The sequence below is a fragment of the Dasypus novemcinctus genome, chromosome 3 (genome assembly GCF_030445035.2).
Source record: "Dasypus novemcinctus isolate mDasNov1 chromosome 3, mDasNov1.1.hap2, whole genome shotgun sequence".
Taxonomy (NCBI): Eukaryota; Metazoa; Chordata; class Mammalia; order Cingulata; family Dasypodidae; genus Dasypus; species Dasypus novemcinctus.
The window spans coordinates 114,054,767-114,072,473 of record NC_080675.1 but is presented as its reverse complement, the minus strand read 5'-3'; positions in this window follow the sequence as shown (position 1 = coordinate 114,072,473).

Below are 17,707 nucleotides of genomic sequence, written 5' to 3'. Positions count from 1 at the left end.
GTCCACTTCCGTTGTTGTCAGCAGCATGTGAATCTGTGTTTCTTTTTGTTGCGTCATCTTGTTGTGTCAGCTCTCCATGTGGGCGGTGCCCTTCTTGGGCAGGCTGCACTTTCCCTCGCGCTGGGCGGCTCTCCTTACGGGGCGCACTCCTTGCGCATGGGGCACCCCTACGCGGGGACACCCCTGCATGGCACGGCATCCCTTACAACCTTTGTTTCCAATTTAGTGACTGCTGCTATGGAATCAAATAGCAACAATGACAACATTATTAGAATTTGGTAGCAATTGAGGTTTTCCTGATTTTAACCCCTTGGCAGCAAGATCCAAGTTCTCTCATTTGCACATTACCTCCCAAGGTCAAGGGGTTAAATAACCAGCACAATGATACTGCGCTTCTGATTGTAGCATTTGGCAGATCTGAAAGGAAAGGAAGTTGTGCTACATGTTGAAGGGATTGTGGGCAACAGAAAGACACCAGGAGAAGATAAAATGTCACATGAAGTCTTCACAGTCTTGTACATATCCACCATCATAACCACCATAGTCTGCCAGATCATTTTTCATGGTGGCCTTTAATCCCCCTCCAGGAACCACACCTTTCTCCTTTTGGCTTTGCATTGCTTGCTTCTGTTTTTCTAACTCTTGTTAGAAAGAAAGCTGTACTTGTAAGAGAATAAATGCTCACCCAATTGTGGAGGAGAAAAGAATTTTATTAACGATCTTGCAAGAATGGGCAACCTGAATATAATCACCAGCATGCTGAACATCAAGAAACAACAACATTTATACTTTAAGCTTAACATTCAGGTCCTTCCCCTGTTCCCCACTGATTGGGTACTTCAGAGGTCACAGCCTATTCGAGAGGTCTAATTAACTTACGTGGGTTCCTGCTCTTAGTTACCGCTCCCATTCCCTACATTCCAACGACTTGGTGCTGAGACCAGCTCAGCAATAGGTCTGCACAAAGGGAAGGCGATGCAGAACTGAAGAAATAAAAGGACAGAAAGAAAGACACAAAAGAGGAAACAAAGATGGGACTAGGGGACTTCATAGCTTTTGAAACCGAGAGCCTCAATCCTAGTTTCCCCATCATATTTATTTGAAAGGTAACGAGCAGCTGTGGGCTACAGGAAGTGACTTGTAACATCTTCTACAATAGCAGGAAGCAACTTGCAACATCTACAATAAGGTCATTTATAATAACAAGAAGCAACTTAGAATATCTTGTACAATAACAGGAAGCAACTTGCAACATCTACAGTAAGGTAATTTACAATAACAGGAAGCGACAAATAGGTAAGCCCGTTTCCCACAACATAAGTCCTGCTTTGTTTTTATAAAGCAAGGAAGGCAGATTAGGTGGTTTCTTACAGCCTCATACCCTGAAGGGCTCATTGAGTGCTTATCATTTAAGTAACAATGTCAAATCAGAAAACAGCATTTTATACATAATCCATAACTACAGCAGATTTATACAAACTTCCAATGAACAGATGTAAGAAACAAAGATTAGTTTAGTTTTCACGTAAAGAAAGAAAGTAACCTGGCAGCCTACTGCCTCAGTTTCTCACTCCCGGCTTAAACAGCAACAAAGGAAACCAGCTTAAGCCAGTCCTATAGGCAATAAAAAGATGCCTAAGAAAGAGCTAAGTCAATACCAATTCAGCACTAAATTCCATTCCTTATTTGACAAAGGGGAGCAGGTAAAAACTAAAGTGGTTGGAATGTGATGGGGAAGCGGTTAATCACAAACTTTTGCACGGGAAAGTTAGATCTTCTCGGATAGGCTGTAACTTCTGAAGTATCCAGTCTATGGAGAGACAGAGGAAGGGCTTGCATGCTAGGCTTAGGGGTATAAATTGTGTCATTTTTCTTTGTTCGGCGCACCAGCCATGTTTTCTGGTTGTGCGCCCCTTCTTGCAAGATTGAGAATAAATTCTTTCCTTCTCCACAATCGGATGAGCCTTATTTTCTTCCAGAAGATTTCTTTTTAACAGCTTTGGGGGCCCATCTGGGATTCTGAGGCTTCAGCGAACAGACCCCTGGGGTAGACGACAGGGAGGCGCGCCCCGCTGTTTAAGCGGTCTTGGACTCCACCGGCAGGGGTCTCGCCTCTGGCAGCCAGGAGGCCGGAGAACAGACACTTAGATCTGCTGATTGTGGACGAGAAAAAGGGAAGGGAAAACCTGCCTCTTATTGACCAGGTGACTCCATGCATGGACCAAAGTGAAAACAAAGACTATTAAGTATTACCTTAGTGGTCGGGAATTCTAATGAGTCTGAGGTTCACTGTGTGCGGGTAAGACGCGTGACATACAGTGAGAAGTGAGTGCGGAGTCCCAATTCGCATTTTCCTTCTCCTGTGAGGGAAAGGGCCAGAGACGGGCAAAGCAAAAGATTAAAAAACAAAACAAAACCCAAACAAGATTCAGAATGGGAAATAGAGGCAGTCAGTCGACTGAAAAAAAGAGGAAGGGGGTGTCTGTAAGATCCCCCGGAGACAGTCCTCCAAATAGTCCACTAAGGAGAACATTAAGGCATTGAACCAATAGTGATCAGACCAAAGGAAAAGACAAGCAGAAAATGATTAGATACTGCTGTTGTATCTGAACCAAAGAAAGTATTTTACTGCCTGATGTATTCTGGCCAAAATAGGGGACAGATGAGGATTGGTTTTGTGCTGACCTTGTACTGTATGTTAATGAAAAAACACCCTGTTCCAAAAAAGAGTGTAACTATGCCATGTGCTGGTTAAAGGAAAAGGGGGCCACTTTCTATCCTATGAAAGCTGAAAATCCAGGCCCCAAAACTAAGCTTGCAGAAACTAAGGCTGCAAAAACAAAAGCTGTAGAAACTAAACCCTGGGACCCCCTGTCTAATCTCCCTCCTCCTTATGTTCCCCCTCCCCTCCCCTCCCAGGAGAAGGGCTATTAGACTTGCAGGGCCCAAGAGAACCCATTGTAAACCCTGGGGAACCAGAGAATCGAGCGGGACCAACAGCCCCACCGGTTACAACCCACCAATAGCTGAAAAAAGAATTGGAACAGTGTAAGAAAGATATACAAAATTTTCCATTCTCCAGAGCATCTGAGGAAAAAAAAGTGAAGAGCAAAACTCCATTAAGCCTTTATATCCACTGAGAGAAGTACCAATGGGGGCAGGGGAGATTGGCTATGTAAATGCCCCACTGACAAGTACTGAAGTAAGAAACTTCAAAAAAGAGATGAAATCTCTAATGGAAGATTCAGTGGGGCTGGCTAAACAAGTAGATCAGTTCCTAAGTCCTAGTTTATACACCTGGCCTGAACTTATGTCCATACTGAATATCCTCTTTACAGAAAAAGAAAGAGGAATGGTGCAAAAGCAGCTGTGAAGGACTGGGAAAGACAGCATCCACCCTGCCTGGGGTAATGGCAGCAGAACAGAAGTTCCCAAACACAAACCCTAATTAGGATAATAATGACCTGGGAGACAGAGCACAAATGAAAGATCTTAGAGACCTCATTATACAGGAGATCAAATTGGCTGTACCCAAATCTCAAAATTTAAGTAAGGCCTTTAAAGTAGCCCAAGAGAAAGATAAAACTCCCTCTGCTTACCTGCAATGATTGAGGGACCAAGCGAAGAAATATTCAGGGATGAACCCTGATAATCCTGTGGCTCAGGGAATATTAAAAGCCAGCTATGTGAAAGGGTCTTGGCCTAACATTCAGAAAAAGATTCGAAAATAAAAGAATAAATAAGCCATTGGAAGAGTTATTGAGAGAGTCCCAGAAAGTGTTTGTAAGGAGAGAGGAAGGAAAGCAGAAACAGAAATCAAAGGTTATAATTAGCACAGTCAATCAAATAATTAAGAAAAGACTAGAGATGAGTCAGAGAGGGGACAAGCAAAGGTGAAATAAAAATGCAAAATGGGCTTATTTAGATAAAGGCACAAGAAGAATGCAAAGCTCTGCAGAGTGCTATCATGTAGGAGGCCTAGTCATTTCAAAATGGGATGCCCAAGTTTAAAGAAAGAGAGTCATGGTATACGATACTATCGACAGGTGATATATGGCTGACAGGGAGCTGTACAGGGCATATGTCCAGGGTGCATGGTAATGTTTGGATATACTCATAGTGGCAACAATTAAAAACTACAGCTGGTGGGGTACTGAGTTCCTGGCTGGAGGTGCTCTGTCATGGTCCCTAGGGAAAGAGTGGCAATCCCCCAGGTGCAACGGTAAGGACCAGGAAGGAATGATGGTCCAACAGGGAGAGCATGATACTAATGACTATGCTTGTGAGGCTATATACCTGAAGTAAGAACAAGGCCTAGAGCAGCACTGTGCCTGGGAATTTCCTCCTGACAGCCTTCATGTTACTCAAATGTGGCCAGTCTCGAAGCCAAACTCAGCATGTAGATGCAGTGCATTCCCCCCAGCGTGGGACATGACACCCGGGGATGAGCCTCCCTGGCACTGAGGGATCACTACCAAATACCAGCTGAAGATGGAACTAGAAAATGACCTTGAATTAAAGGTTCAATGCGGATCAGCAGAATATCCCTGTCTACATATAATAACATGACTTTAAAATGCTGTTTGACCTAATGTAAGGGGGAAATGGAAAGCAGAAATGAGTTTATATGGCTACGAGTCTCTAAAAAAGAGTCTGGAGGCTGTCAGAAGGATTGCCCCTGTGCACAGCTGAGCAGAGTGGATGCAATCCCCAGGTGTTGGTTCCTTTGAGGGCTAAAGAGACCCACGGGTTCTATGGTCATGGCAGACGGGGTTCACTGCCTTGTCAGATGGCTCTTCTTTGGAGCTGGTGTTTCTGCGTGATGGAACTGGACTCAGATGGGATCTCTTTTCATAAGACTTTCATCCTACTTTACTGGAATTGTAGTTGGTGTTGGGGTTTAAGATATATTTAGGGGATTTGAATCTCTGGACTGACAATAGGATAGCCAGGCCCTGAGCGTCAACAGACTCCAGCTCCTACAATCTGATTTATTGGACTCACCTCAGTCAGCTAAGATGGAGTTGAAGAAGGACAACCACTACACCATGGAGCCTAGAGTGCCGACAACTGAAAGCAGGAGGATTGCATCCAGTATCCATGTGGAATCTGAGCCTCCTCCTGACATAGAGGTGCAACAGACACAACCAATCCAAGGCCCACAGAGAAAAGGTGGCATTGGAATGGGAAAAGTGGACATGGTGGCTGATGGATATGGGGATGGCAGGAAGAGATGAGATGTGGAGGCGCCTTTGGGAGTTGGAGTTGCCCTGGATGGTGCTTCAGGGGCAATCACCGGACATTGTAAATCCTCACAGGGACCACTGGATGGAATGTGGGAGAGTATGGGCCATGATGTGGACCATTGACCATGAGGTGCAGAGATGCCCAGAGATGTACTTACCAAATGCAATGGATGTGTCATGATGATGGGAGTGAGTGTTGCTGGGGGGGGAGTGGTGGGGTGGGGATAGTGGGGTTGAATGGGACCTCATATAATTTTTTTTAATGTAATATTTTTACAAAATCAATTAAAAAATTTTTTAAAAAGTAAAGAAAGAGAGTCAGGTAATTCCCCTCATAAATTTTGAGGATTAGAAGGGTCTGAGGTTCCTTACTTCTAAAGCCCACCGGGAGCCTTTAGTAAATGTAAGGGTGAGCCCATATCAGAAAAAAATTACATTTCTAGTGAACCCTGGCACAGCCTGATCCTCTGTAACTCATCTCTCCAGAGGAACCAAGTTCTCTGAAAGTTCTCTTACAGTCTCAGGGGTAAAAGGAAAAAGATTTGAGATCCCCATTCTTTTTCTCACAAATATTTGTTGGGCAAACAATCAAATTGTAAGCCCTTTCTTGTACATCCCAAAAGCTGAAACTAACTTATTGGAAAGGGACTTAAAAGTATTCATGAGTTTAGATTTGAAAGTAAGGGATAGGCAGATAAAAGTAGTCTTAACCATGCTCACTAAAGAAGATGAAAAAGATATCAGAGAGGGAGTGTGAGTAAGAGAAGGGAATAGAGGCGGTTTATAGGTATGCCCTATTAAAATCAAATTGAAAAAGGAAGGAGAAATTATTTGTCAAAAACAATATCCCATTCCCCTTAAGGGGAGGCAGGGATTTCAACCCATCATCGAAGGCCTCCTTTGAAATAGACTCTTAGAGCCCTGCATGTCTCCCTTCAATTCTCCTATCTTGCCTGTTCAAAAATCAGACTGTAATTAGAAGCTGGTACAAGATCTAAAGGCCATTAATCAAATCATTCAGGTTTGACACCCAGTAGTCCCAAATCCATACACTCTCCTCAGTAAGATCCCCTGCCATCATAAATAGTTTAGTGTAATAGATCTAAAAGATGCCTTTTGGGCCTGTCCCCTTGACCCAGAGAGTAGAAACTTGTTTGCCTTTGAGTGGGAAGATCCCTCTACAGGAAGAAAACAGCAGTATAGGTGGACAGTTTTACCCCAAGGCTTCACAGAATCCCCCAACCTCCTTGGGCAGGAACTGGAAAAAGTATTAGAGAAATTTGCAGTCCCACCTAAAATTTCCCTTTTACAATATGTAGATGATATGCTATTATCACATAAAGAAAGGCAGATAGTGGTCTGAACTACAAAAGCTTATTGAATTTCCTGGGGGATCAAGAGCTAAGAGTGTCAAAAAGTAAGCTACAATTTGTAAAAAAGGAAGTCAAATACCTGGGTCATCTCATTAGTGAGGGAAGGAGGAAGATAAATCCAGAAAAAATTCAGGCCATTACTAAATTACCTCTTCCCCGGACAATAAGAGAACTAAGACGATTTTTGGGATTAGTAGGATATTGTAGATTATGGATAGATTCTTATACATCCCAGACCAAAGGGTTATACCAAAAACTGTTGGAGGAGGAGTCTGACAAATTAGAATGGAAGGAGGAGGAAGTAAAGGCCTTAGAGGGGCTCAAACAGGCATTGGTGCAAGCCCCTGTTCTAGCCCTCCCCTCCCTCGAGGAACTTTTCCATCTGTTTGTGACAGTAGATAAGGGGACAGCCTTGGGAGTCCTAACCTAGATCGGGGAAGCCAAAGGGAGCCTGTGGCCTTCCTTTCCAGAATCCTGGACCCTGTCTCCAGGGGATGGCCAGAATGTGTTCAGGCCATGGCAGCAACTGCTCTCTTAGTAAAAGAAAGCAGGAAACTGACCTTTGGAGGGGCCTTAGTTGTTAGCACCCCTCATCAGGTCAGGACTATTTTGTCTCAAAAAGCAGAAAGATGGTTAACAGATTCCCAAATTCTAAAACATGAGACTATTCTAATGGAAAAAGATGATTTAATACTAACAATTAATCATAGTCTGAACCCAGCTTCTTTCCTTTGAAAAAGTCCCAACCAAATAAAAACTCCTGAACATGATTGTCTAAACTTAATTAAATACCAAACCCGAGTCCGGCCTGACCTAAGGGATCTTCCCTTACATTCGGAGGAAAAAAAATGTTTATAAATGGGCCTTCTAGGGTCCTGGAAGAAAAAAGGCATAATGGCTATGCTGCTGTTGATAGACTAACTTGTTAGGTGAAAGAAGCTAGCCGACTGCCCAATGATTAGTCAGCTCAAACTTGTGAGCTGTATGCATTAAATCAAGCCCTTAAATTGTTAGAGGAAAAAGATGGTACAGTCTACACAGATTCTAAATATGCCTTTAGCGTGGTCCACATCTTTAGAAAAATCTGGGAAGAAAGGGGATTGATCAATAGCAGAGGGAAGGAATTAGTCCATGCGGAACTAGTAAAACAAGTGTTAGCCAGTCTGCTCTTACCAAGGGAAATATCTGTGGTACATATAAATGGGCATCAGCAGTGTCACATTTTTGAAGCAAAAGGCAACAGATTGGTGGATGAAAAAGCCAAAGAGTCTTCCCTCTGTTCCCCTCTGGAACTAATGGTCCTGATACCCTCAATCCCTAAAGAAATTGGAATCCCTATATTCTCTGAAAAGGAAGTAAAAGAACTAGAACAACTGGGGGCAATCTTAAGATAGCCAAGGGAAGTGGCTCCTCCCAGATGGCCGGCAGATGTTGAATAAGCAAATAATGAGGGAAGTACTAGCGGTTTTGCACCAAGGGAGTCACTGGGGAGTACAGGCCATGTGTGACCTGATTCTTAAGCATTTTGGGTGTATGGGCCTTTATACTATAGCCAAACAAATAAGTGAACGGTGCATAATCTGCCAGAAAGTTAATAAAAAATTTTAAGAAAGCAAGTGCCAGGGGGGAGGGAGCCTGGCTTCAAACCATTCCCGAGCATTCAGGTTGATTATACTGAAATGCCCCCTGTAAGTCAGTTAAAAGCATGTTCTGGTTATTGTGGGTCTCCTGACAGGGTGGGTAAAAGCATACCTTCTTGCTTCAGCTACAGCATCAGGGACTTCAAAAATTATCCTTGAACAACTCATTCCCCGATACGGGTTAGTAGAAAACATAGATTCAGACAAGGGTACTCACTTTACGTCCAGAGTGTTGCAAAATATTATGCAGGGTCTAGGTATCACATGGAACTTCCATACACCCTGGCACCCACCATCCTCAGGGAAAGTGGGAAGAATGAATCAAACCTTAAAAAAACATCTCTCAAAGTTGGTCTTAGAAACCAAATTACCATGAGTTAAATGTTTACCTATAGCTCTGTTAAGTATCCGAACTGCCCCTAAGAAGGAACTGGGAATTTCTCCTTATGAAATGCTTTTTGGCCTGCCCTTCCCTAGGAAGTCTGGAGAACTCCCCTCCTTTGAGTCGAAAGATCTCTTTCTTCAAAATTATATACTGGCCCTGTCTTCTACTTTGTCATCCCTCAAACATCGGGGTTTGCTGACTCAGACTCCGCCTCTTGAATTTGCAGTCCACCAACACCAACCTGGCAGCTGGGTCCTAATCAAGTTGTGAAAAGAGTCCAAACTCCAACTGACCTGGGAAGGACCTTTTCAAGTCTTGCTGACAACTGAAATAGCAGTCCGAACGGCAGAAAAAGGCTGGGCTCATTACACTCGAGTAAAGAGACCAGTACCTGAACCAGACGATAAGTACCCAACAACTTCATCTGAGTCTTAGAAAATAATTTCAGCCCCAGATCCCTTAAAGATTACACTGAAAAAACAATAACTGGGGTGGGGGGGAGGGGGCTGAGCTGTGTATTGTCCTCATCAACAATGGCCCTAGACCTACCAGAATACCAAAGGAGAAATTCAGATCTTAAATTACAGATAAAAATAATCTTACTAGCCATGATGTTTCAAACCCTAGAAGCAACTAGCCCCAACAAATTAGTTATAAATGTGACTAAAGGTCTGGAGTCTCAGACAATGCAATTTGATGCCTGCCAAGTAATAGACTCTAGGAATTTAGAGCAACAACGATGGCTGAGTGGGGAAAATAAATACCTATGCTCAGAGCCAGTGGTGAATGGTTACAGTCGAGCCCCCCCTTGCCCCTCCTGGGATGATGTATGATGGGCTACCCAGTATAAGAGATGGACCGTAAATATGGGAAGGGTCTCACCAAGTTCAAGGCCATTAAAGGGTAAGATAACCTTTTATAAAGGTAATACCCCACCAGACTACAAAAGTCTTCAGTGCAATCCAGTAGTAATAACTATTAAGAAAGCAAACAACTTAGAAACTAAGAGCAGCAGCAGAGATCAAGTGGTCAATAAAGTCTATGGAATGGGACCAGATGTTACAGGTAAAGATCCTCTGAGAAAGTTCCGTATCCGAGTCCTTCCTCCCCCTGTAGATATGACATCAACAACACACTCTCCAGCTAACCCTTCAGAAATACCACAGGAAAACCCACCAAAGGCCAGTTCCCCAATTCAAAATGATCCCAAAGCAGTTAGAATACTTAAGACAAAAGATTTAAAGCAAACCATAGAAATAAAAAAATAAAAAACAGTATATGGAGACATAAATGCCTGGGTAGAATGGATCAAATATACAGTCCAGAGTCTAAAAAAAAGCAACTGTTATGCTTGTGCAACAGGCCACCCCACAGCTCATATTGTACCCTTTCCGGTCGGTATGGAAAAGCATGAAAAAGAGTTTAAGTGTAGGATACTCCTCTTTCAAAATGCTACTCCTGGTGAAAATTGTAGTATGTTGTCCTCTCTCTTCCCACCAGTCAAAAACGGAAACATCAAGGCCCTACCTGCCTCCTGTCTGGTCCCAGAGAATCACTCTACTTGTCTCTCTAGACAGGGGAAAGGATTCCAAGACCTTGGAACTATGGCCTCATGTACACAAGTGTGGAATGTAAGCAGTGATCGTACTGACAATTTCTCCAGTTTGGTCAAACCTCGAGCAGATCTGTGGTGGTACTGTGGAAAGGGTGTTCTCCAACCAATACTACCTGAGAGGTGGGGCGGAACCTGTGCTCTAGTCCAATTGGCTATCCCACTCACCTTAGCATTTGAAAAAGAAGCGAGAATATCATCCCAAGGAGGAAAAGGGAAAAAAGGTTTACTTGGTTCTTTTGATAACTGTATCTATTTAAACAATATAAGAGTTCCCTGAAGAGTCCCAGATGAGTTTAAGGCTAGAAATCAGGTAGCAGCTAGGTTTGAGTCATTCTTGTTCTGGTGAGTCACCATTAATAAAAATGTAAACTGGTTTAATTATATCTATTATAACCAACAGAGATTTATTAATTACACCAAGAATGCAGTTAAAGGAATTGCAGAACAATTAGATGCTACTAGCAGAATGGCATGGGAAAATGGAATGGCCTTAGATATGATGCTAGCTGAAAAAGAGGGAGTCTGTGTTATGATTGGAGGTAGTTGCTGTACATTCATCCCCAATAACACTGCCCCTAACAGAACTATTGCTAAAGATTTACAAGGACTAACAGCCCTATCTGAGGAATTAGCAGAGAATTCTGGCATTAGTAATTCACTCACAGAATGGCTTAAAAATTAGTTTGGAAAATGGAAAGGGGTTGCACTGTTCATCTTAACTTCCCTCACTATCTCAGCTGGGGTGCTCACCACAGTCGGATGCTGTATCATTCCATGTGCCTGAGGGCTAGTTTAAAGACTCATTGAAACTGCCCTAACCAAACAAATGCCCATACAGTGTAGGCAAAACAATCTGCACCCCCTTAAAGAAGGAGACCCTTATGATGAAGAGTATGAGATAGCACTTAGAAAATTTGAAGAACGGAAATGTGAAAACTAAAAAGAATTTAAAAGAAAGAGGGGCAATTGTAAGAAACAAAGATTAGTTTAGTTTTCACATAAAGGAAGAAAATAATGATTAATGTAGCCTGGCAGCCTACTGCCTCAGTCTCCCACTCCCAGGTTAAACAGCAACAAAGGAAACCAGCTTAAGCCAGTCCTATAGGCAATAAAAAGATGCCCAAGAAAGAGCTAAGTCAATACCAATTCAGCACTAAATTCCATTCCTTTTTTGACAAAGGGGAGCAGGTAAAAACTAAAGTGGTTGGAATGTGATGGGGAAAGCGGTTAATCACAAACTTTTGCGCGGGAAAGTTAGATCTTCTCGGATAGGCTGTAACTTCTGAAGTATCCAATCTATGGAGAGACAGAGGAAGGGCTTGCATGCTAGGCTTAGGGGTATAAATTATGTCATTTTTCTTTTTTCGGTGCGCCAGCCATGTTTTCTGATTGTGCGCCCCTTCTTGCAAGATTGAGAATAAATTCTTTTCTTCTCCACAATCGGGTGAGCCTTATTTTCTTCCAGAAGATTTCTTTTTAACACAGATGCTTTATCTCTCATGGGCTTAAGATTTCTTACCAGCAAGACTATAGGCCAGTACTTGATCCAAAATGACCTCATTTTCCCAAATTTGTATACTTTGAGGCATAGGCAATGACAAATTATTGTTACTTCCCCATTTTGGGCTGGGGGGCAGCTGGAAGTTTATCACATAATTTCAATGCCTTCATTGGTCCTGCTCTTAGCATCTTCACTGGACCTGAGCCCATAACTCAGTGTGGAATTAGCTTATTCCATCATTGTGAGGACCCATTTTCTAGACAGAAAACAATAGCTGGCTTGTTATAAGAGTCTGTAGCAATAAAAGCACATCCTGCCCTTCCCAAGAGCAGGAGAGGACCAATGCTGCAGTCATTGAAGTGAGCCTGAAGGACACCCATGGGTAATGTACACAAACTGCTGGTGAACAACAGGCAGTGGAACCACTGGGCTGGGCACCACAAGGTCTGGTACTCTTGATGTTCACCTTTCTGGTGGAGCCACTCTGCTTCTTCTCAGGTCTCAATTGTAAGACTCTGGATCTTCATGAGGCATCTGCCTCAACAGTCCTGAGAAGGATGTTAGAGGAGTGGGCAGGGACATGACAGACAGTTACCTGTCACTGCTGGCAGGTGTCCCAGATGTTCTTCCTCAGCTCTCCCCCATAGAGGGTGATTCACAACAGTCCATCATTTTTGTCTTGCTTTTAGTATTTGTAATCCACCCCTGGATAGGGATGGCAGTCTTCAGAGTAACCAGACACTTCTGGGTTAAGCTTTTCACTCTTAGCAGGGCTTCCTATGCTGCACACAATTGCTTTTTTATATTGGACTTATTGCCTTTCACAACAATTGTGACTATAGCCTGAGGGGTACTCAATTAGAATGTTGCCTTTGCCACAAACCCCACCCAAAGCCAATATTGGTGTTGGCCACAGCCTTATTCACAGGCTAAGTCAATATCCACCTTCTTCTCCCGCCCTCCTTTTTTTCCCCACAGCCCACTGGAGGTCCTCCTACTCCCATGAAGGACTTTTCCTGATTAACACATCTCAGTGAGGGATAAAAGAGTTTTAGTATTCCAACAATATTACCAATTCTATTAACATGAGAAAACATTGTACTACATCAATTACAGCAGAAAGTATAGTTTTGTCTTACCCAACCAAACAACATTTAAGAATTTGATAGAATAGCAGGGACCTTACAGCTTGCCCCAATTGTTTGCCTATTCCAGGCCCTTAAGATCCCATTGTCTCTGACGTTTCTTAGTAGGGTCGCTGCCACAGGTTTCTTCTATGCAGCCAGATTCGTTGCCATCAGGTCAGGGCAGAAAGCCTTGAAAAATTGCAAAAGTCCATTGTTGCCCTTTTCACACAGTTTTTACATGTTTTGTATTCATTCAGAATTATTTTACTTTTATGAAATACATTATCTCACTGAATGCTACCACAGTACTTTTACAACTTGCTATATGCATTTTATTATTCAAGACTTACAACTACAGAGATCTCATTAACATTTTAAACTTAGGTAATAGTACAAGTGCTTATTAGTTGTAGTAGTATTGATTTTTATTTTTATTTTTTATTTTTTGAATAGAGCTCTTTTAGAAAACTATCAAATTTTATCACCATCCAAAGGTATCAAAATATGCAACTGACAATGAACAATCACAAAAACCATTACACCACACACTGAAACAATTAACACACACAAACTGACATTAAACAAACAGATAAACACAAGGGCAGTCCTTTCTTCCTTTCTTGCTTTTGTTTAATACTTAAGGTAAAACCATTCTAGCATAGAAACCTTACTGTGCACTAAAATACTTTTTGTAAGAATACTAGCAAAGTGTACTTATCAGGCAAGGATGCAAGGACTCAATCCTGATCTAAGGTAACTGAGCTCTTGGTCAGCTGTTGTTCGGCTTCTTGACATTTTTTTTTTTTTTTTAAATTTCTCTCCCCTTGCCTTCTTGACTTGAGATTTTTAACTCACCCCCAGGTGGGAGGTGAAGCTACTCTAACCTTCAGAATGGGACCCAGCTGTGCAGTCTTCAATGTCAGTTTCTCCATCTGCATGACCGGAGGTCCTGGGTTCCATAGGAACTTTCATTGTCTCTTGACGTTCATGATATGGCTTTATCTGACAAGCTGGTACCCACACAGGATGTTTTCCATCTCCTGGAGAAATACAAGCAAACCCTCTTCCCCAAGTTAACAACTTCCCTTTCAACCATTTATTGGTCAGTGGATCATTCCACCAAATTAAAGGTTTTTCAGACAGAGTTAGGGTTTGAGTTTTAGAATTAGTGTGGAAATGCCTTTCAGCTGCTGTCCCTTCCAGGGTTGTTCCACAGTTAAGAAAATTAAGAGTGAATAATGCTTTGTGTAACTGCACCTGCGGTGTCTCCCTGTCTTCCCCTTTTTATTTTTGTAACGTGAGTTTAATGGTTTGATTTGCTTGCTCGACAATAGCCTATCCTTGGGGGTTATAAGGAAGTCCTGTAGTATGAGAAGTACTCCAAGTATCTAGAAACCTTTTAAGGAAGACACTTATAAGTAGGAGCATTATCTGTTTTTAGAGACTGGGGAAGTCCCATTACAGCAAAGCAAGCTAACAAATGCTGTCTTATGTGTGGAGCAATTTCTCCCATCTGAGCTGTGGCCCAAATGAATCCTGAACAAGTATCTACAGAGACGTGAACCTAACATAATCTTCCAAAGGAGGAGATATGAGTCACATACATTTGCCGCAGAGAGTTAACAGTTAAACCACAGGGATTTACTCCAGGTTCCAATTGTTTTGGATTATTAAGAATTTGACAAGATGGACAAGTTTGAACAATGTCCCTAGCTTGTGTCCATGTTAAAGGAAAATGAACCTTGAGGCCAGCTGCATTTAGATGGGTTAGGATGTGAAATTGAATAGCTTCCTGTAAAACTAGAGTGACTAATTTATCAACAGCATTATTGCCTTGTACTAATGGTCCAGGTAAATTTGAATGAGATAGAATATGAGTGATGAAAAATGGACTTTTTCTATTTCTAATTATTTGTTGAAGTTTGTGAAAAAGCTTATAAAGAAACTGATTTATGTTAGGTTTGATGAGAGCTGTTTCAATCAATTGAGTAACCTGGACGACACACGCTGAGTCTGAAAGAATGTTTATGGACTCTGGTATGTCTTGCAAAGTAGTCAGTACTGCTTTTAATTCGGCTTGCTGAGCTGAAAATCCAAGAGTAGGAATTTTCTTAGTTTTGTACCCAATATACCCAGCGGTGCCATTTCCAGACCCATCCGTAAAGACTGTAGGGGCATTAAGTGCTGGTTGAAACTTAGTTATGCTAGGTAAAATCCATTGAGTGCATTTAATGAATTGTAATACAGGATTTTTAGGGTAATGATTATCTATCTGTCCAATATAATCAGCAAAGGCTATTTGCCATTGTAAGTGGTTTTGGAGGCAAGCCTCAACTTCCTTGCGTAAAAGTGGAAGAATGATATGAGAAGGGTCCTGTCCGTGAAGGACACGAGTGTGCTCACAGCCTTTGAGTATAATTTGGGCCATAAAATCCACATAAGGAGATAAAGTTTTAACAGTACTGTTAGGTAAAAATGTCCATTCTACAATATGATCTTGTTGCATAAGGATTCCTGTGGGGGAGTGTAAGGAAGGCAAGATAATCAATTGCTGTGGCTGTTCTGGAATAATGCGCTCAATTTGGGCACTTTAAATTTTTTTCTCTATGAGTTTTAGTTCTTGTTCTGCCTCTCTTGTTAGAACCCAGGGGCTGTTTAATTGAGGATCTCCTCATAATAGTTGAAAGAGATTAGACAGTTCATATGTGGAAATGCCTCCTTTGGGCCTCAGCCAATTTATATCTCCTAATAATTTGTGCAGATCATTCAAAGTTTTAATAGAATCTCTATGAATCTGAACCTTCTGAGGCTAAATTATAATTTTATCAACAATAGTCCCAAGATAAGAAACAGGGGTAACCTTTTGAATTTTCTCAGGGGCAAGTTTTAATCCTGCTACAGTTAAGCTCTTCTCTAAGGCCTGATATGCTAAAACTAGAGTCTGGAAAGAGGGGGCAGCACACAGTATATCACCCATGTAATGTATAATATAACAAGAAGGAAAAGCCAATCTGACTGGATTTAAAGCTTTAGCCACAAAATTTTGACATGATGGGGCTATTAAGCATTCCTTGAGGAAGGTATTTCCACTGAAGCCATTTCATGGTTACTGAAATGGTTCTTTGTTACTGAAAGAAGGCACTGAGAATTCAAATTTCTCGCAGTCTTGGGGAGCCAAAGGTATTGTAAAGAAACAAGCCTTTAAACCAATAACAAGTGGCCAGTTACAAGGGATCATAGCTGGTGTGGGCAAACCTGACTGCAGAGCACCCATAGGTTGAGCGACTGCATTTACTGCTCGGAGGTCTGTTAAAATCCTCCATTTACCTGATTTTTTCTTAATAGGAAACCCCAGAGAGTTCTAAGGGCCAAAAGATTCTTCAATATGCCCCTTGTCTAATTGTTCCTTAACTAATTTTTGAAGTGTCTTCAATTTTTCTAGGGTTAATGGCCACTGTTCAGCCCAAACCAGAGAGGTTGTAGTCCATTTAAGAGGAATGGGTTTGGGTGGTTCAAGGAGGCTAGACTGAGCAGTGGCCAATATGGAAAAGGTGAATATCTTAATCCTTCATGATTACCAAGAGCTGTGGGATCTATCAGTTTAATAATTCCCTGGCAGTGCTTATCCAATCCTAACCTTGGAACATGCCCTTGTTTCCTTATTAATTGTTGACTTTGTTTACTATATTGGCTAATCTCGGGAATATAGATTTCAGCCTGCCATTGTTCTAATAGATTATGTCCCCAGAGATTAATAGGTAAGTCTGCAATATACAGCTGCACAGTGGCTTGTTGCCCATCGGATCCTAGACAGTGAAAAAATTGTACACTCTGTTTTAGACCTCTGGGAGTGCCAAGTCCCACAACAGAAATAGATGCATCTTGTATTGGCCAAGCAGAGGGCCACTGGTTAGAACTGATGATGGAAATGTCAGCTCCAGTAGCAATAAGTTCTTTAAACAGTTTGTTCTGAATGGTTACTTCACAAACAGGACAAGATTCTAAAACCTTTTCGGTTAAAAATACTCCTGCTATTCCTGTACTTCCAAAACCATTTTTCCTATGGACTTTCTCACTAGCTCCTACAGGAGCATAAGGGAGCAACAACAATTGAGCTATGTGGTCTCCAATATCAGCCTTCCATGGAACCGAGGTAGACATGATAACTTGAATCTCTCCTTGATAGTCACAATCCATTACTCCTGTATGCACTCTAACTCCCTGGGAGGTGAGACTGCTCCTCCCAAGGAGAAGTCTGACCATACCAATTGGTAAAGGTCCCCTTATTCCCATTTTTACTCAGACAGGGGTATGCCCTGGAAGCAAGATAACAGGTTCTGCCATAGGGATATCTATGGCTGCATTTCCTGCCATGGTGGGGGATAAGTCAAGGGTCCTGCAGCGTATAGGGGAGTGCCAGGATTTCTCTGCTGAACAGGGAAAGCCCCTTTTGGAACAGGGCTAGGAGCAGGCCCTGCTGGAAGTTTCCCAACAAAGGAGTGCCATTCTTATGATAATTAGACTGACATTGACTAGACCACTCACCTTGTCTATTTTCTGTTTTCTCTTCCTCATCTTCTGTTTGCAAAGGTTCCAAAACAGATCTAATAATCATCCAAGCAGACCAAATAGTAACAGGGGGACACCTTGTACATGTAATTTTTCTCACTCTCTTTCTACTCTTTCCCAGTCTTCTAATTCTAAACTTCCTACTGCTGGGAACCATGAGCAATATTTTTCCATAATCCGTAAAAGTTTTAAAATACAAGACTCACTGGTCTTGGCTCCTCCTGCCTTGAGGAGTTGTTTGAGGAGACAGA